This window comes from Saccopteryx bilineata, chromosome 5, assembly GCF_036850765.1.
Source record: "Saccopteryx bilineata isolate mSacBil1 chromosome 5, mSacBil1_pri_phased_curated, whole genome shotgun sequence".
Lineage (NCBI taxonomy): Eukaryota > Metazoa > Chordata > Mammalia > Chiroptera > Emballonuridae > Saccopteryx > Saccopteryx bilineata.
The window spans coordinates 152673165-152700362 of record NC_089494.1 but is presented as its reverse complement, the minus strand read 5'-3'; the positions used below and the strand labels follow the sequence as shown (position 1 = coordinate 152700362).

General features: G+C 40.3%; 1 protein-coding gene across 1 annotated transcript in view; it reads right to left on the bottom strand.

Moving 5' to 3' along the window:
* CELF2 (CUGBP Elav-like family member 2) overlaps nucleotides 1–27198 on the bottom strand; it is a 707230-nt gene that overhangs the window by 595792 nt on the left and 84240 nt on the right. The window lies entirely within an intron of this gene.

Here is a 27198-nt window from a genome sequence, read left to right as displayed (position 1 = left end):
ACACATGAGGAGCATTTTCTTATGGATAATCAGAAAGAAGGGTAAAGTATTTTAAAATAATAAATGCAGTTCCACTGGATGATTCAATTAATGAGCATTGTGATTTAAATAAAACTTGCCCATGCCCATATTTAATTCATAGATCAAGGCAGAAAGCCAAAACCATAGGTTCATTCTTTTTAGATCACCGAAGATGTATTGATCAGCCATTCATCTCCCTTTAAAAATGTTCATTCTGAGTAAGGTAACTATAGTAATATGATGACCAATCACTTGCCTTTATACTTTCCTGTGTAAACATTCATCCCTATTTGGTTCTTTAAAGGAAAAATAATGCCTGCTCTCATCCTCATATATATGTATATATCATATATATATTCTCTACCAGAGTTGACAAAGGATCGAAGTCTTTGAGTGTATTGGCAACAAAAGCCATCCAGCACTTCGGATGCTCAAAGGAGAATTACTATTTGCTATATGTAAATTAAAAGCTACATTCATGTAGGTACAATTATGAAGGAGATATTTTTAAGTAGGGGGGAAGGAAAGAGACATATTTAGACAAATTATTGTAGGGTTGGTTCTATTGGCACGAAATTCAACATAGTATTTGTACTTTTCCTTGACTGGAAAAATAATAGATGAGAGAAAACATAACAGCGAAACTAGAATAATGACTCAACCAACATCATAAAACTGTGGAAACTTTATGGAGGTAAAAATATTAGGCCCTCAATTCATATTAGAAACAAATAGGCCCTGGCCGGTTGGCTCAGCGGTAGAGCGTTGGCCTGGCGTGCGGGGGACCCTGGTTCGATTCCCAGCCAGGGCACATAGGAGAAGCGCCCATTTGCTTCTCCACCCTCCACCCCCTCCTTCCTCTCTCTCTCTCTCTTCCCCTCCCGCAGCCAAGGCTCCATTGGAGCAAAGATGGCCCGGGCGCTGGGGATGGCTCCTTGGCCTCTGCCCCAGGTGCTAGAGTGGCTCTGGTCGTGGCAGAGTGACACCCCGGAGGGGCAGAGCATCGCCCCCTGGTGGGCGTGCCGGGTGGATCCCGGTCGGGCGCATGCGGGAGTCTGTCTGTCTCTCCCCATTTCCAGCTTCAGAAAAATACAAAAAAACCCCAAAAACCCACAAATAAATAAAAAGCAGATGTTTAAGAACTAAAGGTAGAAAGTGAAACTACAGAAAATTAGAGGATAATCTAAGGGAGACAAATCTTTGTCTTGATAAATTTCTCTGCTTTTGTAAAATCAATTATAAAAATTTTTTTAAATAAGAGCAATTATTAAAAACATGAAGAAAGGTTTTACATTGAGACCATAAAATTCCTTTTATCAAAAACATCTTACATAACATTAAAATATAAAAAAATTAAGAAACAGCCTGACCAGGTGGTGGTGCAGTGAATAGAACGTTGGACTGGGATGCAGAGGACCCAGGTTCGAGACCCCGAGGTCGCTAGCTTGAGCGCAGGCTCATCTGGTTTGAGCAAAGCTCACCAGTTTGGACCCAAGGCCGCTGGCTTGAGCAAGGGGTTATTTGGTCTGCTGTAGCCCCACGGTCAAGGCACATATGAGAAAGCAATCAATGAACAACTAAAGTGCCACAACAAAAAATTGATGCTTCTCATCTCTCCCTTCCTGTTTGTCTGTCCCTATCTATCCCTCTCTCTCTGACTCTTTCTCAGTTTCTGTCAAAAAAAAAAAAAGAAAGAAAGAAAAGAAAAAGAAACATATGCATCATAGATACTCCCCTATGTTCATTGCTGCTTTATTTATAATAGCCAAGATTTGAAAGCAGCCCAAGTGACCCTCAGTACATGAGTGGACAAAAATAGCATGGTACATATACACAATGGAATACTACTCAGCCGTAAAATAGAATGAAATCTTACCATTGCGAAAGCACGGCTGGAACTAAGGGAAACAAGCCATGCAGAGAAATAGAAGTGCCATGTTATTTCCCTCTTATGTAGAATCTAATGAACAAAATAAACTAACAAGCAAAACAGAGACAGACTCATAGATAGTAGGCTGACAGTTGTTGGGAGGTGGGTTAGGTTGGTGGGCTCGATTGAGCAAAAAAGAAAAAAAAAACAAAGAGAAGAAAGATATGCATCTGTAATACAACAAAACCCTGTGGATACAATATTGAAAAAATGTGAGTGAATGCCAACAACAAAAATGTACAGAAGAATTCAAATGAAAACATGTATATAAAATCTCTATAGAAATCACAGAAATAATAGTTTAAAATGAGATATACTGTTGTACCCATCAAATTAAGAAACACCTTTAAATAATTATATGTAATGGCAGAATGAGATAGAATTAAATGTGCTCAGTCATGTATGAATGCTTAATTGTTGTCCAGAAAGCAATCAGATGGTATGTATTAAACATTTTTAAATATTTCTACCACTTGCCCCTGATATTTCACTTCTAAAAGTTTTTAAGATTTATATAGAAGATAATTCATAGTTGTGCTAGTTATATTAATGAGCTATTAGGGGTAGCTTAAATTTCCAGTAGTTAAAGGTGCATTAAAAATATATCTGCATACAATGTAGTAAATATAAAATGAGAATTATGAAACTATTAAAACCATGTTGCCCTGGCCTATTAGCTCAGTGGTAGAGTGTGGGACTAGCCTGTGGATGTTCCAGGCTTCTCCACCCTTACCTTCCCCCTTTTCCCCTCTGGCAGCAATGGTTCAATTGGTTCTAGGGCATTGGCCCGGGGCACTGAGGATGGCTCTGTGGAGCCTCGGCCTTGGGTGCTAAAAATACCTCAGTTGCAAGAATGGACCCAGATGGGCAGAGCATTGGCCCCAGATTGGGGTTGCTGCGGGGATCCCATTTGGGGCACATGTCGGAGTCTGTTTATCTCTCCTCCTCTCACTTGGAAAAAAAAGTACAATGAAATAAAATAAAACCGTGTTTTGGTGGAATAAGTTTGAAAGATTTTTCACAATAAAATAAGTGATAAAAACATGTTGTATATGATATATTATCAATATTTGGTATTGCTACCAGGGATTGTAAACTCAATTGCCAAGAGCCCACTGAGGTATCATGGTGAGTAATGCTGGCAGGGAAGATGCCTTTTAAAATTCAATAATCTTCCTTTCTCCAGTTTTTCAAAAAACATTAAGCCTTCTTGGTCTAGCTTTCTCTTTTACAATTCTTTCCCCCTTACCCCTGCCCCCCACCCAACTGTAAGAAAGTTGTCTCTACAGTAAGAAAGAATAATTACTGGCAATGGACATTCAGCATCATATTAAGGAATAGGATGCAGAGGTAGGAGTGAGGCTACCTGGCGAAAGGAGCCCTCTGCGGACAGGTGCCTGTCTGGTCCTAATCTATTCTTGCCCTGGCAGAATGGAGCCCAAATGTGGCCAAAGCCTACGCTTTTCCAGGGATGACATAAATCTTATTTTTTATGTGAATTCTGATTTTTAATTGTTGACTCAACATTTTATATGTCAATCTATGTACATTATATATATATATATATATATATATGCACATACACATTGTGAAGACCAAACAAAGCACTTTAAGGGGCTTCAAGTTTGTAACTTCCAATGTTCATGCTTATGTCTATGAATGCAAAATGAAAAATGACTGGAAATAAAAATATAAAAATGATACATTATTGCATAATTTCAATTTTAATTTGTTTTATTTTATTTTTATTTTTGCTTTTTAAATTTTTTGAATTTTATTTAGCAAATTAAATTTATCAGGGTGACATTGATCACTAAGTGTACATATTTCAGGTGAACATCTCTATAGCATTTGAACTGTTATGTTGTGTGCCCATCACCCAAAGTCAAATCATTTTCTGTCACTGTATATTTGATTTTCTCCACACTTTTTCTATTTTCTAAGTTCTATGTGTTTCTTTTTGTAATCAGAACAATATGATCTCCTCTCATATTATTTTATCTACTTACTGATGTTTTTAGGAAATATAAAGATTTTTTTTAATGAAGGTTCCTATTCTGTAATTTGTCTCTGATCTGATATTTCTAAATATATTCACCCAGTTACATGGTTATACATCATGTTATTGTTTATAAAATCATTATTTCTAAGCTGTCAGAAGCTTCTTTGAAAAACAGGGGTCTAAAATTTTGTCTTTATATTTTTACTCTCTTGTGGTATAACCTAATAATTTTGGCCCAATTTCAGCTGTGTTTTTCTTTTCCTCTTTAAATCCTATTCCCCTACTCAATTCTGGCTAGGTGATACTAAGCCCTTTTTTAATCTAGTGGCAGAGTTCATTGATGGTACAATTTTGGCAGTTCACTGGCTAAAGTGTCTTTTATTGTTTAAAACATTGGGACATCACTTAACTGTTTGAAAAGGCATGGCTTTTGAAACAAACAAAAAAAAAAGTTTTAAGGTTTAATAAGCATCGTCATGCCATCTCTTAAACATAGGCTTTTCTGAACAATCACCTTACAAAAGGGGATTTTAAGAAAAAAGAATGTAGGCAACAGGTACAGTACTTAATCTAGAACAAAAAATGTAATAGATTCAGCTGATGGAGAGTTATGATAAAATAACTGGTGAAAACTACAAAGCCCTTTCTTTACATAGGGACAAAGAATGCTTTTCACAAAGCTCACAACAAATTAATAACAGTACACTGCTACACACACATGGCAATCTTTATATATCCTCGCTCTGGGTGTCTTATGCTTAAAGGGTAAGGCTTCTTGGAAACAAGATTTTTTTTTTACCATTTCTCTTGTATATAAAGGTTTTATGAGAATTGGGGAAACAGAAAAATCTGGCTTTCATTTTTATTCAACCATGTTCTTCCTAACTCTTCTATTTGACTAGAAGCATATTGTGTTTTTAAAAATATTAAGTAAAAATTAAAAAGAAATTGTTCAAATTATTATAGAATCAAAACAAGTGAATCTAGCTGCTAGGCTGATGTTATTGGACCAGGACATAGTGTAATTCATTTTCAAAGAAAGGCTTGATATAACCTTTAAAATGAGAACTGTTATTTTTTTTTAATGTGTGATATCAAACCTTGAGGGCTTTCTTTCCACTGAAGCATTAAAAAGTGAGAATTCTGATGTCTCATTGACAATGTTTAAATGAATATGTCAGTTTATAATTACAAATGCAAGGAGGAGCTTTTTATAACTGAATATTTAACACATATTAAATTTATAACACAAACCACATAATGTAATTCTTGCCCCATTTTGTTCATGTTTACTCTCTACAAAGTATGTATATGAAATTTACTCACTTTAATACTTGAAAATGGTTTGAGATGATTGGTTTGCTAGGAAAATAGGGGAAGATAGCCTTTCCTTTAATGTGTTTTGATAATATACTTTGGCTGGAAACTCTAAAAATCCAACATCAGGACACCCTCCAGATGAAACTGGAATAGAATAGAATTTCTTGAGAGCGGCACCATCTAATCATCAATATTTAAAAAGAAACTTGCAGGTCATGCTAATGTGTGGGTGTGTTGATGATACTGCGCTACATGTATTTCACTGACTTCCACAGGAGTCACTATGAGGAGGACAGGCTGTATGTAATTCACACTTGAGTCAAGTGCACAGAGAAGTTTTATGAATATAAATTTCATATTTGACAGTAATCCTTTGCAATGGTTTTAGTTTGCAAATGCAGCTGAATTCTTGAAAAATGAAACTAACTTTCATTTTTCACTTAAGCACTTTGAGTTTTGGTTGTATGTATTCACAGATCCAAGGCTGCCAATCTGACATTTGGTGGTAGCAGTGAGGGTACTTGGAAGGCAGGTGAAATGCATCCAGTGTGTTTAGCTAAATATCTCAAGTCATCTAAAACCCAGAGACATGGCCCCAAGATAGCCAATTTGAGGTCCTGACCTCCAATTCTTATTATGCTTTGAAACTGAACACTGTACCCTGCTGAAAACTGAAAAGATTGTTACGTACAACTTCTGTTGCAGGGCATTTCAGTCTTCCAGAAATAATCATGAGTTCACTTCCTAGGGCTGCCATAACAAAGCACCACAAACTGGTGGCTTAAACAACAGAAAGGTATTGATTCATATCTGGAGACTAGGTGTTTAAGATCAAAGTGTCAGCAAGGTTGATTCCTTCTGAGGGGTTGGAGGGGAATCTGTCTCAGGTCTCCCTCCCAGCTTCTGGTAGCCTCAGGCATTTTTTGGCTTGTAGATGGCTGTCTTATCACTTCCTGCATCTCTATCTCTATATTTAAATTACCCCCTTTTATTAGGACGGGATTATTGGAGTCAGGCTCATCCTAATGACCTTATATTAACAGCATCACCTACAAAGACACTATATCCACAGGTCCTGGGGGTTAGGACTTTAATATGTTTTAGGGGGACATAATTCAACCCATAACAAATACTTTGTGCCAACTGAACAAGTTCCTACTAACCAGAAATTGCAAATATCTCTGAGAGAAAACTTATTTTTCTGAAAAGAAGATAACTGTACCTTAAAGGTGCATAAGATTTTAAAGCTTATAACATAATTATAGACACCCTAACTTCTGATATTTACAATGGTCCTTTAGATTTACTAAATAAATTTAAAATCAAGAGAGTTTAATTAAAAACTTGTGGTCATACAAATACCAATGGGGGGCTAGTTCCTAGGTTGAAGTTCCATCACCTAGCTCCACCCATACCTACTGTTCTCCCAGAATATACTAAGGGTTCAATCTGACTCCTCACAGCCCTGTAGGCACCATGGCTGCAAATCCTCAGATTTATTGAGCTGATATCACAAAGAACATGAATGGCCGTCTGATTGCAAGAAAGCAAAGAAAGTAAATATATTCTCCCTCACAAAGTGGAGAATTCCAGGTGAGACACTGAGGAAAAAAGAAAAACAAATGCTACAACTTTATGGGCTTCCCATAAGTACTGTTTATTGGCAAAGGGAAGAAGGACACTGAAGACTAGCTTTTTTGGTAAGTGGGTTCATTTTCTCAGAATACTTTCATTGATGGAATTACTTGATTTCTTAGTGTTTCTATGATGACTCAAAAGGAGTAGAATGTTTTATCAATAAGGTGTACTGCTGCTTGAAACCTGCTGAGCCCCAAGTGGAACAGTAATTCAGCATCTGTATCCCATTGACAAGTTAAACTGGTTAGGGTTGTGTTGACTGTAGGATTCTATAGATAATGGTATCATGCATAGAAACCCTTGCAAATATGGCCAGAGATGTTTGGGATATTTGGCTTTCCGAGTGTTTCCCTCTACTATCAACCACTTTCCTGGGCAGGAAGTGATGAGATCTCTAGAGTAATTGAGCTGGATTGCTGACCTGTCAACACCAAGAAGCATTGAGCATCTAGTTTCTTATTTAAAATGCCCGGAGTAAGTGCCTCCTAGGATCTTTGATTCTTGCCAGATATTCACATATATAGAACTTGGTGGGGGGATTAAGAAGTCCCATCTAATGGTTATTTGGCTTTACACTCTGTTAAAACAAAACAAGAAAAAATCCAAAAGAGCTGAACTATTTAAATCATATTAGATGTCCAAATATATGACTTAAACAGCACTTTCTTCAAAGGAAGTGTGTGTTATTCCTTTCAAGAAAAAAAGACACAGCAAAGCAAAACAAAAACACAAAACCCTCTGCTATCAAAAATATCAGGGCTCAATAATCAAGGTGGACAAAAAAGTTATCAAAGTGCACCCTCTCTTCTCGTCTCACCAAAGACCAACTTCACTCTCTCCTCTGTAACTCCCTATTCTGACCAAACCTTTCTTCAGGGGTCCACCAATATGTGCCTTTGAGAGGGACATTGTATACTGGAAAGTTGTAAGTTCTCTTAAGTATCATTCAGGCCAATGGTTCCATTTTATGGAATAAGAAATTAAGGTATGGAGGGAGAATTCAGATCAGTGGTTCTCAACCCTGCTGCTTCTCAAGCCAGGCCTTGATTAGATTAAGAATTTTACATCTGCCAACTGCTTGGCCCCATTTTTATTCTTCATACTCATAGGCAAAGATTATGGGAGAGAAACTAGGGTAAAACTAGCCTAAAAAATTTCTGGCTCCAGAGAATTGAATCTATCATTTAAACTTTAGCAAAATTCTATGGTATGGGAGTGTAAAAGAAACAGTTTGTGAACTGTAGCCCAGACACAAATGTAAGTTATGGAGAGATGGTGCAGTGGAGGTAGGTGAAAATAAAGGTGAAAACGAAGAAAGAGTGATATGCTTGGTCAAATGCACACTATTCTGTTAGGTTCTTTCCAAATGCCTCTTCTTGGGGTCTGTACTCTGTGCTTTCCATGTTCCATCTTTGTTCTTTCTATCCAAATTATAAACTGGCAATTTCATGACCTAGGCCTGATATGGGTTTGAATCGGTTATCAAGGCCTGTTGTCTACATTCACATCAAAGCTCGAATGTCATTGCCTCCTTGAAGCCTTCTGGACTCCTAGCAAGAATTTCAGTTGTTCCTTCCAGTTTTCCCTTTGCCTTATTTATATATCTCCACTAGATGCAGAATAGTTACTTGTATCCTGTCTCTCTGGCCAACTGACTGGGATTCTCAGAGATTTTAATTTTGACTAATTTTTATTCTAAAACATATATTCATTTGTTTAATATTTTCACAAAGATTTATTGATCACCCATTATTAGCCAGGTTCTCTGCTTTGAGTAAAGGATAGGATATAACACCATAAGTCATTTATGATCTAGCTAGAAAGATGAACAAATAAACAGGTGATTAATATTCAGAGTGATTCAGCTCGTAACTCAGGTGTGCAAGAAATGTATTTTTTTAAGTTGTTTTTTATTTTTGAGCTCCTATTTCACTAGGGCAACTCAGTTAACTTTCATTTAAATACCAGTTGACTCATAATCTTTCCCCCTTATCCTAGACTTGGTCTAAGTTCTGGGAACATATCATACAATTTACAATTGTTTTAGAAACAGCTGCTTGAGCTCTCTGTCTATGCATGTGTGTGCTTTGACATCCATGCAGAAGGGTACCTACCTATTCTACACTCTTGCCTACCTGGTTGCTCCAGGTTTGATAGTTCCCTCTTCAGGTCACTTGATTTGCTTTAAATTCCTGTCAAATCTTCCTTGGGAATTTGACCCCATACTATCGCTATGACAAAGAAAGTAGGATACAGTCTTCATGCCCCATCACTCCTTACTTCCTCTTTAGTCTCAGAAACTCAGTCATAGTTTTGCTATGACTACACTTGGTTCTTTTAAAAAATGGGGTACAAGGTTTCTCTCTTTGGATGGACCTAGCTGTGCTGATCTGGCTGTGCCAACATCACTCTCAACATCTGCTCTCATTGGGAGGCAGATTTGGGGGGATGATGGTGTAAATATGGAAGGGAGGTATTTTCATTTTTTATTTCAAAGATTTGGTCATAACAGGAGCATATAGGGGTGACGGGAAACTAAAGGTGGAGGCCAGGGATGAGTTTGGAAAATTCTTGCAGGAAGTAATTCTAGGCTGAGACCTAAGGTTGCCAAAGAGAAAAGAGGTGTGATCCAAAGACTGCTGTGCAGGCAGAAAGAAGATCTATGAAGGAAGTGAGAAGGAGGAAGTCAAGGGACTGCTGATGGCTAATCAAGGCTGGGGTGTGGAGTTTGAGGCAGGAGTAATAAGAAATAAATTTTGGCCCTGGCCGGTTGGCTCAGTGGTAGAGCGTCGGCCTGGCGTGCAGAAGTCCCTGGTTCGATTCCTGGCCAGGGCACACAGGAGAGGCGCCCATCTGCTTCTTCACCCCTCCCCCTCTCCTTCCTCTCTGTCTCTCTCTTCCCCTCCCGCAGCCGAGGCTCCATTGAGCAAAGATGGCCTGGGCGCTGGGGATGGCTCCTTGGCCTCTGCCCCAGGCGCTGGAGCGGCTCTGGTCGCAACAGAGCGACACCCGACACCCGGGAGGGGCAGAGCATCACCCCCTGGTGGGCAGAGCGTCGCCCCCTGGTGGGCGTGCCGGTCGATCCCGGTCGGGCGCATGCGGGAGTCTGTCTGACTGTCTCTCCCCGTTTCCAGCTTCAGAAAAATACAAAAAAAAAAAAAAAAAAAAAGAAAAAGAAATTTGGAGAGAAGGTTAGGCAGGGGCTAGATCATGAAGGGCTATGAAGTCATGTTTTGGCATTTTGGTTCATTCTGAAGAAAAAGGGGCTAGGGTGGATGTCCACTTAAAGATTTTTAAGCAGCTAAGTGCATGCTTGGTTTGCACTTTAGAAACACCACCTTACTGCAGTTGGGAAATGGACTAAAAGGAAGCAAGACCTGAGACAGGAAGACCATTCAGGGAGCACAGGCGACAGACAAAAGATGAGAGAGGGTAAGAATTGAGGCAGTTGTGGGAAGAGGACAGGAGGTTGAATAGAAAGTTGCTATATAGGTAAGGTCAGACTGAACTGAGTGGCTCATCGGATGCCAAGGGTGAGTGAGAGAGAGGAGTCAGGTATGATGTACTCAGTTCCAGCCTGAGCAACCTGTTAGATGGGGTGGCATTCTTTAAGAAAATGTAGAAGGAGGCTCTGCTTTGGAGAGATAGTTATGAATTCAGTTTGGGACACAGATAATTTGTAGTACTGGGGATATCCATGTGAAAAGGCAGAGGAAGCAATTGTACACATTGGCCCAGAACTTAAGGAAAGAGGTCTCGGTTGAAGCTATGACTTGGCACCATTAGCATAGAGATATCTTTAAAGACTGGAATCGAAGAGATTTTAAAGGCAAGAAGAAATTAGAGCCCAGGACACAATACTGAGGAATTAAGGGTGATTAGGAAAGAGAATTCCATGAAACAGACAGAGGATCCAGACAGTGGACAAATAGATAAATGAAATCTAGAGAGAGGGATGTTGTGTAACTCATAGGGTGGAGACTTCAGGAAACATATGGGATGGAGACTTCAGGAGGAAGGGACCGGCTAACTGGGACAAGCATTGTGGAGTGGAAGTGAAGAGAATGTGGCAGGCTTAGCCTCAAGAAGGATTCAGTGACCTTTGCTAAATTATTGTGAGGAGAACCATCAGACCAGTCAGGGACCAAAAAGTGAGTGAGACATAAAGGATCAGATCATGTGGAGGCCCTGCTCACAAGACCTTCTGGGTCTCTCAATATACTGGGAAAAAAATCAGACATTCTCTCTGTGAGCTGAAGCGTCTCTGTGATCTGTCCTTGTCTATATCTATGATGGCATTTTCCCTACTCTCTCCCATGGGGACCCTGTAGCCACAGGGGCCTCCTTTCAGTTCTTTAAACATACCAAGCTCATACCTATTCCAGGGCCTTTGTGTTTGTGGCTCCAGATATTTTTAGACCTGTCTCCTCATATTTTAGCTCTTAACTAAAAGCCATCTCAGCTGGAAGACCTTCCCCTGAGCAATGTGGAGACTCACCACCCATATACAATCCACTGTCACCCTTTTACCAAATGATGATGCTATTTTAGATTCTTCACAGTGTGCATCAGCTCTTCAGATCAGCAATTAATTTATTTGTCTATGTTCATTATGTTTACCTCCATGAAGTATAAACTTCTCTGTTGTGTTCAAAATTATTTTTTCATCCCCTAAAACAATGGCACGTATATGTTTAATGAATATCTCTTGGTTGATTGAAAACTGGAAACAACACATAAAGACATCTTTTAAAACAATTGCCAGGTAGTATTGAAGGCCAAGTGTGTTATAAATTACTAGAAGCACTGATCTTGGCTAATTCCCTCCATGAAAGTAGAACATGGTGAGTGTGGGACTGAACTGACAGTATAGTTTTGTTGCAACTCTTGGGAGGAAAGTGATGGGGAAAATGGGCAGAGGGGTCATGTCGAGGAGGAAGGGAACAGAGGAGAGCAGTTATTGACAGGGGAAAGTCAAAGTTAAGGATGAAGAATCACAGAATGGGAGGATGGGGGAGGGCTGGGCTTTAATAAACATTGATGTCTGTGCCTCACTCAATTCTAATACCCAGTCATGTTTGAAAAACCACTGAAGTCAGAGAAGAAATATATCAGACTGACCAAGTTCAAACCCAGCATGCTGTTCAAATAGTGAGCCTTAAATGGTTCTAATGGCTTATTTTTACTGATGCAACATGCAAAGCTTTAAATCAAAGGAACAAGCCCATTTATGTATAAATGCCTATAGGAATTTTCAATGTTGTTAACTAAACCAAACCAGCAAAAATAATACTGGTACCTGAACTACAAAATGAGGCAAAGGCTTTCAGTTGATGTGTTTCCGTTTGAAAAGCTGTAGGACAATTTCTCACTTTCTGTGTTCATAGCTTTCCTTACATATGTAATAATGCCTGCAGAGATGGGGTCCTGGGAGAGACTTACATAAGCATGTGAGACACAATCAGCCACCTGATCATGAACAACAGTTCAAAGAGTGAGCAAAACAAAATGTGGGGGGTTATTTTTCCCTCCTTTGTTTCCTATTCTTTTGAGATCTACACCATATTTATGTTTAATGAGATATTCTATATATTTTACAGCAAGTGGTAGATTCTGTTTACTGAATAAATGTTAAATCAGCATGTGTCAGATGGTTTACCTTATGCTGTCTCCCCTATTCAAATTTGATAATCTAAATCTTTAAAGGTACACCTTTTAATGAAATGGTATTCATGTACTCAATTTTATCCTACTGTATAGAAATTAAAAGCAACCTTTCTCTGGCCTAGAGCTAACTTTTTATGACTCCCTGGGTACTCTCTTTTTAATCTTGCTTTTTAAAGATGTTCAAATAAGTGAGTTTCTTTTTTACTTGGCACATTTTCACATATGTTGCCTTGATCTTTCACATCTTTTACCCAGATGGGAGACTTCCTAAGATATAAAGGATCTGTGTTTAATTATCTCATGGGGACAATTTAAAGGGAGATCCAGAGCATCTCCTCTCTAACTCTGCTATAAGGAGAAATAAAAAGCAATGGTAAGTTTATAGCTTTTGGCCGTTGATGGAGATTTTTCACAGTTCCCTCCATGATGGCACTAATTCCACCTGTTCACTTGGGTGCATCCCAAGCTCATCAATTCAGACCCTAATTTGTGAAGGTCCAGCTTGAAATGAGGTTGACGTATATGACATGAGTATCACAAATGTTTGCTTAGCAAAAAAATAAAATATAAAAAGATAAAAGACACAGGACGTGAATGGAAACCAAACTAACTTTATGCTACTTTAAACACAGAATTATTTAATGTTTATATTTATATAATTTATGTTTAGTAGTTTAAAGCCAATTTAAAAAAATCTAGACTCACATAATTCACATTTTTCAGTTGAAACTAGAGAGCTCAAAAGGTTTACCAAAGATTATTTATCTGTATCATAGCAAAATCAAGACTAGACAGCAAATTTCCAAACACACTACTATGCCACACTACCTTCCTATTTATTCATTAAAAACGGGTCTTTAAGAAACATTTATGCTAATTCCAGTTGTTTTTGTTCTTAAATGTAATAATATTCAAAATACATTCACAATCTAGAACTTCTTCCTAATTTCCCTTACTGTTGGTTACTCACATTAATGAAGGTCTACTCTTTCTACTCTAGTAGGACTTGTAATTGTAAAAGTCTCCCTGCCCATGCAGATAAATGAACCAGATAAATGAATGGCAATGAAGTACCTAGAAAGGATTTGCCTTGCATATATATATATATATATATATATATAATATAATATATAATATATATATTATATATATATATATGTAAATATTTTTTTTTTTGCATTTTTCTGAAGCTGGAAACAGGGAGAGACAGTCAGACAGACTCCCGCATGCGCCCGACCGGGATCCACTCGGCACACCCACCAGGGGCGACGCTCTGCCCACCAAGGGGCGATGCTCTGCCCCTCCGGGGCGTCGCTCTCTTGTGACCAGAGCCACTCTAGCGCCTGGGGCAGAGGCCAAGGAGCCATCCCCAGCGCCCGGGCCATCTTTGCTCCAATGGAGCCTTGGCTGCGGGAGGGGAAGAGAGAGACAGAGAGGAAAGCGCGGCGGAGGGGTGGAGAAGCAAATGGGCGCTTCTCCTGTGTGCCCTGGCCGGGAATCAAACCCGGGTCCTCCGCACGCTAGGCCGACGCTCTACCGCTGAGCCAACCGGCCAGGGCCTATATATGTAAATATTAATCAGGGCTCTTACAGTTGCAGTTGACTAAAATTGATTTTTTTTGTATTTTTCCGAAGTGAGAAGCGATGGGGGGGGGGCACAAGACAGATAGACTCCCATATGCGACTGACCGGGATCCACCTGGCAAGCCCACCAGGGGGCAATGCTCTGTCAATCTGGGGCATTGTTCCACTGCAACAGGAGCCATTCTAGTGCCTGAGGTGGAGGCTATGGAGCCATCCTCAGCATCCGGGCCAACTTTGCTCCAACTTAGCTGCGGGAAGGGAAGAGAGAAAGGAGAGGGGGGAAGGGTGGAGAAGCAGATGGGCGCTTCTGCTGTGTGCCCTGGACTAGAATTGAACTCTGGACATCCACACGTCAGGCTGATGCTCTACTACTGAGCCAACCGGGCAGGGCCTAAACTTGATATTTTTGACTCCTAAAACTGGGAAGAATATTGAGACAGCACACAGGATTAAAGAAGAACTTCAAGAACCAGAACCAGGGCCAGGAATAGGGACTCAGATGTCATTTTTGCTTACCTCTGCTTGGCTTCATTTCATAGACAGACTCCTACTAATATCTGAGAAGATGGCCCTAAGTGGCCTGAGATTTACACTAGATTAGCAACACTGCTGTAAATAATGGCTTCCAAATCTATTTCTGAATCTCAGAAAAACAAACAAAATATATCTCTGACTGACTCTGCTTAAATTGTATGTCTATTGTGTTCAGAGGAAAGGGATACTCAGGTTGCCTAGTCTACTGCAGGTTGGGTCAAGGAAGGATGAAAAACTGGAGGACAGAGCATAGGAAAACTTCCTGAGGAGACAAGAATGGCAACTACCAAAGTATTACACATAGAAGTTATTGATTCGAGGAGCTAGAAGAAGGCTCATCTACTCCCCAGTTGCTTTTCCATTGACCTACTTCTTTAATGGAGGTGCTTGAAAATTCCTGTGTCCAGTTCTCACTCCAAAGCAACTAAATCAGAATTTCTCAGGCTGGAGCCTGGGGGCTGAGGACCATGTTACTGAAACAGCATCACAGGGAACTCTCTGTTGCATCTTTAATTAAGAACCACTGTTTTAAGTCATTATCATTAGCATTCTATTTTCTGTGATGGATATCAAGCATTCATCAGCCATAAATATCGTATAATGAATTAGTTCAATAGATTAGCCTAATTATTTTAGCTGGATTTCAAAAGCATGAGATACAGAATGGGTACAATTTGATAAAGAAGAAAAGAGGAACTAATGGGGCCTTGGGTATGAGATGGAGAGGTTGGTTGTGGTGTTACAGTGGGGACTCGTCCAGTTAAGAATGATCTTTCTGCCCTGGCCGGTTGGCTCAGCGGTAGAGCATCGACCTGGCGTGCGGGGGACCCAGGTTCGATTCCCGGCCAGGGCACATAGGAGAAGCGCCCATTTGCTTCTCCACCCCCACCCCCTCCTTCCTCTCTGTCTCTCTCCCCTCCCCCCCCACCCTCCCCCACCCCCCGCAGCCAAGGCTCCATTGGAGCAAAGATGGCCCAGGCGCTGGGGATGGCTCCTTGGCCTCTGCCCCAGGCACTAGAGTGGCTCTGGTCGCGGCAGAGCTATGCCCCGGAGGGGCAGAGCATCCCCCCTGGTGGGCAGAGCGTCGCCCCCTGGTGGGCATGCCGGGTGGATCCCCGTCGGGCGCATGCGGGAGTTTGTCTGTCTGTCTGACTGTCTCTCCCCATTTCCAGCTTCAGAAAAAGACAAAAAAAAAAAAAAAAAAGATCTTTCTTTCTTTCTTTCTTTCTTTCTTTCTTTTTCTTTCTTTCTTTTCTTTCTTCTTCCTTCCTTCTTTCCTTCCTTCCTTCCTTCCTTCCTTCCTTCCTTCCTTCCTTCCTTCCTTCCATCTACCTACCTACCTATCTATTTTTTTTTAATAATTTTATTTTTTTAATGGGGTGACATCAATAAATCAGGATACATATATTCAAAGATAACAAGTCCAGGTTATCTTGTCGTTCAATTATGTTGCATACCCACCACCCAAAGTCAGATTGTCCTCTGTCACCTTCTATCTTGTTTTCTTTGTGCCCCTCCCCACCCCCTTTTCCTCTCCCATTCCCCCCTCCCCCCCCGTAACCACCACACTCTTATCAATGTCTCTTAGTTTCACTATTATGTCCCACCTACGTATGGAATAATACAGTTCCTGTTTTTTTCTGATTTACTTATTTCGCTTCGTATCATGTTAACAAGATCCCACCATTTTGTTGTAAATGATCCGATGTCATCATTTCTTATGGCTGAGTAGTATTCCATAGTGTATGTGTGCCACATCTTCTTTATCCAGTCATCTATTGATGGGCTTTTTGGTTGTTTCCATGTCCTGGCCACTGTGAACAATGCTGCAATAAACATGGGGCTGCATGTGTCTTTACGTATCAATGTTTCTGAGTTTTTGGGATATATACCCAGTAGAGGGGTTGCTGGGTCATAAGCCTACTTATCTATTTTTTATCTGAAGTGAGAAGCGGGGAGGCAGAGAGAGAGTCTTCCGCATGTGCCCGACCAGATCCACCTGGCATGCCCACCAGGGGGCATTGCTTTGCCCATCTGGGGCATTGCTCTGTTGCAACTGGAGCCATTCTAGTGCCTGAGGTGGAGGCTATGGAGCCATCCTCAGTGCCCGGGCCAACTTTGCTCCAATGGAGCCTTGGCTGCGGAAAGGGAAGAGAGAAATAGAGAGAAAGGAGAGGGGGAAGGGTAGAGAAACAGATGGGTGCTTCTCCTGTGTGCCCTTGCCGGGAATTGAATCCAGGACCTCCACAAACCAGGTTGACACTCTACCACTGAACCAACTGGCCAGGGCAAGAATGATCTTAAACTCTTATTTAATTTTCTGACCACAAGCTATTATTTCAGCTTTTCCACATCCTCATTTTATTATAAACTTCTCTTTAGTCTCATCCTTCTAGGTCATGATTTCTTAATTTTTCCTAAATTCATACTGGCCTCAATCTCCTCCCCGACTAGGCTAGAGCATACCGCTGTTTGAATGATTTTGTGACCTCATCCTATTAGTGTCCCCAGCCCACCAGACCTCAGCCCACCATCATTCCCATATTTTGCTTTATTTCCTCCTGCCTGTCAGCTGCGGTTCATTGTTGAGAATTTTTGTGCAAAGACATTCCAAATCATCTGCTTGACCACAAGGCTAACCAACAACCTTCAATTTGCCATGCTATCACTTCACTCTATTACCACCAGAGACTAAGCCATACCTGCCCTGTTCTCATCAAGCTATCCATGCAACCCTCATGCCCATCATATGCCTCACTCCCCACTTTACTGAGAAAACTGTGGCCGTCCTGCCTGACTCTAATATCAAATTTATCTGCATCTGGGCTTGAACCCCTATTTATCTTCACTTCACCCTCTTCTTGTTTATGGCTCACATTTCTACTCACTTCTGACCTTCAAAGCTCTTGTTACCCTTTCTATTTAAAATTGAACAGTGACTTGATATGGCTTACTGAAGGAACATGTTCCTTATTATGATATGAAAGACCCTACCATCTACTACCCATTAGCCAGCCACTGCATCATATTTTATGTGCAAGTAGCATAGAACTGATTCAAGTTTTCTTTGACCCTGTGCTAGCCTCTTGATCAGGTGACCCTCTGTCCTTGGAATACATTTCTATTTTTCTTTGGTCGACCAATTCCTACTCATCCTGTAAGAGTCAGCTCAGGAGTCTTCTTTTCCAGGAAAGCCTGGTTAGTCTTCCAGGTTAGGAAAAGTGTCCCACTTTTGTAGTGTCTCTTCTCAGAGACTGTAAACTGTCCAATCCTACATCTTTAATTTCTACATTCTTATTCCATAGCACAAACACCAAGCTTATAATAAGCTTATGATATATATTGGTATCTGTTGCTCTGAGTTGTACACATCTTGATGAGGTAACACCAAAAGGATGAAGGAAACACAGGAAAATTAAGAAGTGGGAAGAAGGCAAAACCTCTCTGCTTATTTCATAATTTTGTCTATAGAGCATATATTTGGTGTGTGGAAAAAAGGATGGAAGAGAGAGTATATTACTACCACTGTAGATAACAGCAATTTGTAGGGCTATAGACTATTAGAAAACAAAAATCAGGAAAGAAAAATCAGGACCTGGACAAGAGAAATGACAAAGGTGGAAAGATTCTGTATCAGACAGGCACTGTCTTCAAATCTTTTTAATCTTACAGGTTTCTGGGGCCTTTGGCCACTTGTTCCTACCCAGTTGCTGCTTCAGCAAATTCTTTATGAGCTCCAATCAAATTCATGGAATTTTACCTTACTAGAGCTTTGCCTCATGCTCCTAGCACATTACCTCTTTTCCCCACCCTGGGGCTGAGGTGCAAAGTATCCACATGCATCAAGGACTTATGCATGTGTAACTCCCATGCATGTGGAACCCCAGAGGTTTGGAAACAACTGCCACATGAGACAAATCTTTGACCAATTGGATGTGGAATGGCAGATAAAGACTTACCCCCAGAGATAGATTGTCTGGAGATGAAACAATTCATACATCCCCTTTGGAAGAACTCCTATTAGACTGAGTAATCAATCATATGGAAGAACAAGCAGTGGTCTGCTGATTAACACCCTCTGGGTAGGCTCTTTCTTTTTTCTGCTTTACTCCCTCTTTCTCTCATCATACTTATCTTGAATTTTACTCCCAGGCACATATAAGTTTGCATTTATTTAATTATTATAGTTTTAATCTGGGTTTTACCTTCTGGAGGACCTAGGATGAGACCTAGTTGGTGCCAGATGTGGCCCTTGAAAACATACCTTCAAGATGGCATTTCAGAAACTCTAGACTTGAGATCATGCCTAAACAGATCCAGAAGACATGGCCCAATCAACCTTGTCATCCACTTCTGAAGTGCAAATACCTGTCCTTCAACATATACCTATAGCTCAGGCATTTGGCCATGGTGATGGTGGCGCTTATGATCAGCTTAATGTGTTAAAAGTAATTTATAGTTTATTGCTAGGTAAGCATGATATATTGGTATTAGCCAAAATTGGACTAGTGTGACATTTCAGCCCCAATCAAGCATACCCCCAAGAGACAGGGCGAAGAGAAATATCCTGGCTACAGAACTGTACAGAGCTTCTTGCATTACACTGAGTTGTTCCTGTTCTATTGATGGAGAGGTGGCACGAGTCATGGATATTAATAGACCCTTGGGAAAGGCAGATAAATTGGTTGGTTGGTCAAGGGATTAGAAGAAAGAAGATAGAAGAATCAGGGATGTGGAGTTCTGGGGAAGGCACATGGGATGAGCATACATATGTGAGCACAAAGCATGCAGACCTTCATGTCTGATGGTCATGCCCATGAGACAGCATCTCAAAAACCAGGGAGCAGGGTGATGCCTTCTGTGATGTCACCCAACACATGTATTTTTGGCACCCCCAGTGTAGGTGTAATGGGCTCATGAATAGAGTGGCCATGGTGACTCTAGGTATGGAGATTAAATGTGAGTCTGATGGCAAGGGCTGTCTCTCACCAAGACTGATCTAGTTACTGCGACCGCCAAGCACTCAGCCTTCCAGCAGTGGAGACTGAGGCTGCGTCCTCACATGCACCTTCTCCTTAAGGAGCCCCATCTAACATTTGTGTGGCCTACTTACACCAGACCCTTCCATTCTGATGGAGACGGCAGTTTGCCCTCCTCAGAACCCATATATTCTCCATATCTGATTCACCTTCCCACTTTTCACAGCCTCAACCTATTGACCTAGCCCACACATCGTCATCTCAGACACGTCTTATGACAAAGAAAGTATAATGATAAACATGGAGCAAGAGAATCCTTTCTGTATCCTTTGTGACTCATAACCCCAAAAAGCCAGCCTTATAGGACTGGCCTGTTAAAGGCTCAACTAAGGCATCTATTTGGGGGAACATCTCATAGGTCAGTGTGTGATCTAGATGCATTAGTGTGCATGCAGTTCATACTAACCAGTGTCACGTGTGTTGTATTCTCAGCAGTTAGAATATATGATTATTGGAAGCAAAGGGACGGAAATAAGACTGGCTCCTCCTGGCATCACCCAATGATCACATTATGGAATTTTATGTTTCCTGTCCTTGCAATCTTAGCTTCTACTATATTAGGAGTTCTAGTTTCCAGGATTGGTGGTTGGGACACACTCACAGGGCACTTGGTTTCTTAGGTCAGTGTGCCAGAGGCCAGCAGAGCAGTTATTCCAAATCAGTAACTCAATCTTAGAAGAGGATATAGGAGGGCTCTTGTGTAATGGGGCAGGGAAAGTTTATTTGGAATCAAAGATTCACTAGAGTATTTTGCAGTGCTTTGATGTTGAGCGATGATGATGAGAAATGGACAATTGCAGCAACTTCAGCCTGACAAGGAAAAGACATCCAGTGTGGGTCCGTCTTCCAGGTAAGCAACACTGACAAGCCTCATTGCTGGCCAAGCAGAAGGGAAGCATGGAATGGATGGAGAGGGATGATTGGTCATGGCTTCTAGACCAAGTACAGAAGTGAGGTTTGTAGTTTACTTCATCTACCTTTTGACTTGAGTTCCTCACAGATTGAGGCTGGCTGCTACCTGGAAGGGACACTGAGACTGATTGGTTTCCTATGTGCTCTCAGAGCATCTCATTCTTGGAAAAGTGAAGCCCAGATTGTAATAGTGGAGTCAATAAAAGGCAAAGGCATAGATAAATCAGAGAGGCTCCCTATCTCTGGGGCCTAGGCCACTGGCTCTGGCTTACCCACTACTGTATCATCAGTGCTCCTTGCTTGGATTCTAGCCAATTTCATGCAGGTAGAACCAAATAGCACCATTTATCATTGCACCAAGTACTTTTACCTCTTGCCCTGCCTTCTATTTTTGTAAAAACTGAAGAAAGGCTTTGAGATCTGCTCAGTGCTACACTTGTGCAAGTCAGAACTAGGGGGCAGTTATCCCAGTAAGTGAACATTGACCCATGGGAAATGAGAGCTGGCAGATAAATTTTTCTTTTTTCCTCTCCCAGACACAAGGTCTGAAGTTACAGCTGTTCATATGACTCTTTGGACACCAGTCCTATAAGATAAAGTAATCAGTGACACTAGATCTCCAAAGGTGGCCAGCTGGGTAATGATCACTTGCCCTTGTTTCTCTTCTTTTCTCTGAATCCTGCTTTCCTGGGATTGCACTCCCTAATACAATGCTACACGTGTGCTTTTGCCTCAGGCTTTGCTTTCTGGGGATCTTGGCCAAGTAGAATTGAAAGAAGAATGCAGAGATTTGAAACAGAGATATTTAATTTGTGCAGAAGATCGAGAAGCCGATGTTTAACAGGCAGTGGGGGTGAGACAGACAGGACTGAAAAGCAGGGATGCCTTCTTCTTGACTGTGCTTCCCAATTTAAGACATTGAAAAGAAGTATTGGCACAGTCATTTATAATATGATAAAAAAAACATTAGGAAGAATGGGAAGGCCAGATTTTGAGACATGTAAAGAAGGTGGGCCATTTTCTGTGTGTTTTTTCGGACATGGACCCCTGAGCTGGATGCCCTGCCCTCCTGAGACCCTGATCTCTGTTCTCTTCCTCTTCCTGGAGACCCTGGCCCAGCCTCTTCTCAGAAGACCTGTGCCATGTACTGTGCCCCTGGTTGATTGATTCGGTTTTCATGAGCATTTGTGTTGGAGCTCTGAAATGTTCTGCTATAAGCATGTCATTTTATTCTTGTGATGTATGTGGAGGCCCAGGCTAAGGGGGTAGAAATGGCAAAGTGCAGAGGCCCAGTATGTGACTGGTGCCAATTTGCCAAAGGGAATTTTTGTGGAAAGTATACATTTTAAAAGAACTCCATCAAAGCAGTTTTGATTTGGAATTTTCCAAGGACACGTGACTTCCCTTTCAAATATGAATTATTGGAGTTTTATTGTTAATGTACACAATGCAGTGATTCATAAACAGCCTCACAGAGAAACATGTTAAACTTCCTGAAGGGTCCCACTGACATCTACTTTCCTTTTCTTTCTTTTTGAATTTTCACATGACCTCAGAGTTGCTTTGTTAGTAATAAGAACGAATGGCTGAATGAACACTAAAAGCATGGGGTGCTGCTAGTCTGTGGGTTATCATTTAAAACCCTCCAACAGCAGCACAGCATGAAATCCTGATTCATTCCATCTACAATGCCATATCCATTAGCGTTCTCTCATCTTGGAATCTAAATAGTCCAGAGCTCAGAGAGTCACTAAAGAGAGCAATTAATATGATAGCACAATTCTCCATGGTTCAAGTGAGATGATGGACTGGCTTACCTGTCACAGATGAATATTAGAGGAGATAGTCTCCTTCTGTTTTGCATTTCTAATTATTCTCCTCCTTTCTTACCTTCCAGCTGTCTTTTCCACCTAAATTTTATGTGTTTGCCTACTGAGGATGCATTGACCCTCTGCTGTCCAGACCAAGTCTTATCCTATCTAAAACAGCTCCATAGTTTGAATAACTACACAATTGTAAAAACCACTCAAAAGGCAGACATGTTACTTCTCAGTTCTGCCTGCCATTATCTACCTTTCTGCCTTCTCTTCCTCTCCTTTTTCTTTTATATTCAGGGCAATTCTATAGAGGGTGCCAGATTCCTTATAAAAGGGCTATTCAGTCCTAAAACCATTCTGAGAGGACTTTTCTGACCTAGGGAGCCTGCCCAGGGTGTGTGAGTTGGCCTCCCTCTGATAATTACAGACTCTTGGACTCTTCAGGAATCTCAATTTCCAGGTTCCTTTTCAAATAAATATTTTTCATTAGCAGCTTCATGGGGTTCACTACAAGGGAAATGGTTGCATTTTTGTACACTAAATGGGAGGTTAGAAATCTTTTGGAAACTGTTGGAACTACTCCAATGACTTGTGCACAGGAGAAAAGCAGTGGCTCCATAAATATAAATCAGGCCAGCATTTTATACTTAACAAACTTCATGTATACTATCCCATCAGCTTCCCACACCACTCTCTAAGTTTCACAGAGCAAGTATCATCAAGTATATTTTTTTAATGTGCAAACTGAAGCTCAGACAGGTTAAGAGATTGTATATGAAAAATATTAGATTAAAATCTAGGACTTCTAATATAAGTTTTAACTTCTAACATGAAGTTCTAGTACAAACTAAAAACTATAACTCTAAAAATTTTTTTTAAATTTTATTTTAAACCTTTCTTTGTTTTATTTTTCTGGAAATGTTTATTTGAGAGGGTAAATTATTATACTCACATAAAAGCCCATTGGCATAGATATTGTGTGTGAATCCAATATTCCTGAGACCCGAGAACCTTTCCAAAAAGGCTAGAGGTTAAGTTTTCACAAATATTGAGGAATGTTGTCTCATTTCCTGAGCACTAGTTTGATCTTTATTGTCACGTAAAAATCTATTATGTGTGATCTTCTCGGACTCCATAATCTCATGAGCAAATTTCTTATAATAAACCTTTTTATATATTTTCTTTGACCTTGAATATTCTGAGCATATAGATAATAAATGGAGCTCTCAGAACTGATGAGGTACCTAAAACTGGGAAAGAGGAAAGAGATGCTGTAGCTATTCTCTTTTTCCTCTTACACTAAATTCTCAGATGAATTTTCTACTCAATATCTCTATTTCTTCATCTTGAAGTCATGCCTGAGACTACTTTCATTTGACATCTGGTAGCACAGTTCATAATCAGATACTGTTCCAAGCACTGACTTTCATATTACTCAACACAATGAATACTTCCTGGTCACTTCCTTACACTTACTGTAGAGTATACCCATTCACCCCCTTCTTAAAGCATCTCTTCCTACATTCTATGATGGCTCAGTCACTTAATTTGCCTCCTGCCTCTCTAAGTCATTCCTTCTCTATCTTCTTTATTGAATGATCACCCTTCTTACCTAACTTCTAATGTTGAAATGCCTCAGAGCTCAGTTTTAAGATCTTTTCCCTCTCTCCTAGTTTTAGGCTACCTCATCAATTCCAATGGACCTATTTAGCATCTGTATGCTAAGAATTTTCAAGTTCAAATTAGCATCAAAGGAATAGGTTTATTATCAGGAATTGGCTCATGTGATTATGGAGACTGAGAAGTTTCACCATTTGCAGTTGGGAACCTGGAGACTCAGGATATCCAATGATGTAATTTCATTCCAAGTCTGAAGGTTGAAACTCCAGCCAGGAGAGCCAATGTGGAAGCACTGAAGACTCAAGAAGATCTGATATTTCAGTTCAAGTTGAAAGGCAAGCAAAGGCTGATGTCCTAGCTCAATGGTCAGCAAACTCATTAGTCATCAGAGCCAAATATCAACAGTACAATGATTGAAATTTCATTTGAGAGCCAAATTTTTTAAACTTAAACTATATAGGTCGGTACATTCTTTATCGAGGTAGTGCCTGCACTGGTATTTTGTGGAAGAGCCACACTCAAAGGGCCAAAGAACCGCATGTGGCTCGCAAGCCGTCGTTTGCCGACCACTGTCTTAGCTAAAGCATTCAGACTGGAAGAGTTCCCTCTTTCTCATGGAAGAGTCAGCCTTTCTGTTCTATGCAGACTTTCAACCAATTAGATGAGGCCTATTCACACTTGGGAGTAAAATCTGCTTTATTTGGTCTACCAAGTCACATATTTACCTCATCCAAAAACATTCTCATAGATGCACCCAGAATAATACTTGACCAAATATCTGGGTGCCCCATGGTCTAGGCAAGTTAACACATAAAATTAACCATCACAACTTTTCAGAAACTTATACCTCTAATGGCCTACTTACTATGTCTATTTTGAGTTTACATAAGTCCCTCAAATTTAACTTATCAAAAAAATCAACATATCATCATTTTCAAATTTATTCCTTGTCAAGTATTCCCAAAAACTGTAAAATGACATCACTACCCATTCAACTGCTTATGTTAGAACATGAGAATTGTCTTTTTTTCTCCCTTTTGCACATTCCCCAAACCATACATTTCTGCCAATTTCAATTCTTGGTTACTTATTGCAGCTGCAAATGTCTTTCCATGTCTTTTGTTACTTAAATCCATTCATCATAATATTAAGACTCTTACCCAACCAATCTGCAGGCTTTTAATTCCCACCACCCAAGCTCATATAGCATAAATCACTGAGTGATCTTTTAAAATGCTCATTGTGTCACATTGCCACTCAACTTAAAATTTTTCTGTACTTCTCATCACTCTTCAGATAAATCCAAATTCCTTGAGGAGTGGGAGGAAGCCTTGTATGATGTGACCTTTGCCAACATTAGCCTTATCTTGTCTATCTTTCTCATTCCCTGTACTTGCCTGGGAGTTTTTTTTTCTCAGTTCCTCCCCCACACACACAGGGATCTCTCTCTCCTCAACATATTACAGACCTATTCTTTCTGCTAAGAACACTCTTGGCCTTTTACTGCCTTTGCCTGCACAAGTTCTGTACAGCTTTCAGGACTCAGCTGATGTGTCACTTCCCTTGCGAGGTCTCTGAGTTCTGTGATTAGGTGTGCGTGCACTCACAGGCTCCCAGCACCCTGCTTCTCCTTCACAGCTCTAATCATAGGCATCATTAGCTTACTGCTTCTGTAATTATACTTAATACCCATCTCCCACATCAGGCCATAAGTTTTATCCATCTACATTATTTGCATCTTGTAAGTTAAGCGGGGCTCATACGAGGCATGTGCCATTTAGTAAATAAGTGAATAATAATTTACTTAACAAATGAATGAAACAATGAGATGGCTGGCTCTCTACCTACACAACCAGATACCAAACCAAGTCACAGTAGCAGATTCTCTTCCTTATCCAAGCATCAGTCTGAATCACGTGGAGGATCCATAAAACAAAAGCAGAAATCACCTAGAGTCCTTCATTCTTAGAGATAAAGAGGAAGTCTGAATGTGTCAGGGAAGAAAGGGCAAGAGTTAGGTGAACAATGGTAAAGATGACAGATATTTCAGCTACTATTTCTACTAGAAATAGCACCTCTTTTAAAGAATATAATCTATCTGCTCCATATGATTTTCCAATAGGCATATATTTAGGAAAAACAAGGTATCTCATATTGATATCTTACTTTTTATGAAGAGGGGATAATAGACTTATAAAACTACTGAAAGGACTTTTTGTGACAATGGTAATTCTCCTATGTGTTGCTAAGGCAATATGGCTCTATTTGTGGGTGACGCCCTGTGTGAACCATGGGGGTTGCTAAGTGCCCATACTCACTGATACCTGCTTTATTGTAGGGGTGTGTGTGTTGGGTTGGCATCTTTATCTCTATGTTCTTGTTTCATCTTAGTTTCATGGAATATTATGTCTTTGGGATTTGATGTCAGTGATAAATTTGTATGTTATGCCCAACCTTGGAGAATGAATGGCAAAAACTGTGTTATGTGGTAATCAATGATTAGATCTTTTATATCGTTGTGAAGCAAAGACTACTGAGGAGAACATCAGCTTTTGGCAAGGTTATCAGCATTCAGAGGACTGTCCAATGCTTAGGGCATAGAGGAAGCGTTATGAGTAGCTTTGTTCAACAAAAACAGTATTAATCAAAAGACAAATGAAGTTAGAAGGCACATTGAATTGATCTTAGGGAAACTGAATGAGGCATATGCCAGAACAAGAAAAGTATGAAATAAAGGAAGAAAACAGACACTTATTTTGGACCGGGTGGATTATTTCATTCCACATTACATAAATGCACTCAAGTCCGTCAATTTTAGTGTGAATGCCACATTATAATTCCTTGTGTACAGTCATACCATGGCTGACCTATCTTTTCTCATTAAGGCACCAACATCAATGATATAGATAATTAACCAACTGATTTAGTCCATTAATTTTACCTGAAGTTCTACCAACGTTCACACTATCCAGCCTTAAGATTTTCACTCCTGGTGAACATTGGAACAAGGGCTGACTCCCTTTGAAACATTGATGTCATCTATGGTTGAGGTTTTTGTCTAGTTACATTGTGTATCTACTTAAATGACTATGAATGTTATCTTTGTTCCAGGTA